The following is a 2,058-nucleotide window of genomic DNA, read 5'->3' as shown; positions in this document are numbered from 1 at the left end:
CCCACCAGCAATATACAAGAATTCCAATTTCTGTAATTCCTAGCTAACACTTGTTATTCTCTTTCTCTCTTCTGATAATACTGTGCCTTTAGTTTTTCACTTTTTAGAAAACTGTGTTTCAGGCCCAGTGGTAGACTGGACCAACTCTTTCCGTAAGCGTATGAATGTGCAAGGTGGTGTTGCAATGGGAGCCTGGTGACAGTGTGGCCTCTATACCTTCCCATAACTGTGAGGGGCTGCAGTTTAGGTGAGCAGGCTTAGCGGGTACTAGAGGTGTTCCCTGAAGAGCCAACAAAGGAAGGCTTGCTTTCTCTGGCAAATAAGCCCTTGCTGACTAGGCCATAGGTGGCCATGATTTTGAGGAGTCCATAGCGTAGCTTTTGGCTGATGAAGGTGTAGATGATGGGATTGAGACAGCAGTGGAGGAAGCTGAGGACCTCAGTGACATCCAAGGCCCTGTCAATGTCATTGTGACTTTCACGGGTCTCTGTAATCACCCTGGTTCTCATGAGGGTGTCTGCAAGCAAGACCAGGTTGTTAGGCAACCAGCAGAGCCAGAAGATGAGCACAACAGCAAAGATGACCCTCATGGCCCAGTGCTTCTGCTCAGTGTATGCACTGTGAACCTGAGAAAGAACAGCATGACCACCAGTGGCAGGAGGAAGACGAAAGGTCTGGGGCAGAATACGCAGCACCTCCCACCCACTTGGCTGTACTGTTTCCCAGGTCCTCATAGCAGACTGAGCTGAAAGAGAGTGGGTAGATGGCCTTGTGGATGATAAAGGGGGGCAGCAGACTGGGCTGAAAGAGGGTGGGTAGATGGCCTTGCAGATAATAAAGGATGGGCACACACATATTTAAGCATACACACTTGGCCAAGTGTTGCTTCTGGATCAGCGTGCGTGTGGCATGGACAATGGCTAGGTAGCAGTCCACACTGATGCAGGCCAATAGCAAGTTACTAGCGCAGAAGTTGACTTCCTTCGCAAGGGAGAACATCTTACACGGGGGGTGCCAAAGGTCCAACCGTCCACCTTGGACACTACCCAGAGGGGTAAGGTCAGGGCAAAGAGCAGGTCTGTGATGGCCAGGTTCAGCAGGTAGACATCAGTGACAGAGCAGGTACTCCAGCTGTATGAGAGGACCAGCATAACTAAGGAGTTTCCCAGAAGGCTCAGCAGGATCACCAGGATATAGACTATGACCAAAGCATAGCTGCTGATTTGAAGGGATTCTGGGTGGCGTGGAGCAGAATCAAATAGATTAGGAGGCAGTTCAAAGCTGTAATTGTAATTACCAAAATCTCCAAAGCTGTACTTCTCCCAGTTAATGTCTCCCATTTTGAAGCAAACGTATGTCGTGGGTTTTCTCCACGCTGCTGTTGTGAGTGGAGTAGCCACTGAGGCCTTGGCTGTGACTCAAGGCTTGGTAGCAGTTGAGACTGTGTTAGAGTGTCTTCCATCCTCTCAGGATTAGCATGGGAAGTATGCCTATTTCTTTGCTTTTCTTTTCTCTTTCTTTCTTTCTTTCCTTTCTTTCTCCCCCCCCCCTCTCTCTCTCTCTCTCTCTCTCCCTTTCTTTCTTTCTTTCCAGGTAGGGTCTCCCTCTAGCCCAGACTGACCTGGAATTCACTATGTAGTCTCAGGGTGGCCTCGAACTCTCAGCGATCCTCCTACCTCTGCCGCCTGAGTGCTGGGATTAAAGGTGTGTGCCACCACACCCAACTTTCTATTTGTTTTCTTTTTCTTCCCTTCCTTCCTCCTTCCCTCTCTTTCTTTCTCGTCTCTCTGTCCCTTCCTGTCTTCCTTCTCTCTCTCCCCCTTCCCTACTTCCTTTCTCTCTCCTTCCCCTCCTGTCTTTATTTATTTATTTATTTATTTTTGATTTTTTTTTAATTTTATTTATTTATTTATTTATTTGAGAGCGACAGACACAGAGAGAAGGACAGATAGAGGGGGAGAGAGAGAATGGGCACGCCAGGGCTTCCAGCTTCTGCAAACAAACTCAAGATGCGTGCGCCCCCTTGTGCATCTGGCTAACGTGGGACCTGGGGAACCA

At 48.6% G+C, this 2,058-nt stretch overlaps 1 pseudogene; it reads right to left on the bottom strand.

Annotated features, from left to right (window-relative positions):
* Positions 1-257: 257 nt before the first annotated feature.
* LOC101608806 lies at positions 258-1,340 on the bottom strand (annotated as a pseudogene).
* Positions 1,341-2,058: the final 718 nt, after the last annotated feature.

Source organism: Jaculus jaculus, chromosome 12, assembly GCF_020740685.1.
Source record: "Jaculus jaculus isolate mJacJac1 chromosome 12, mJacJac1.mat.Y.cur, whole genome shotgun sequence".
NCBI classification, from domain to species: domain Eukaryota; kingdom Metazoa; phylum Chordata; class Mammalia; order Rodentia; family Dipodidae; genus Jaculus; species Jaculus jaculus.
This window is presented reverse-complemented; position numbering and strand designations above follow the sequence as displayed.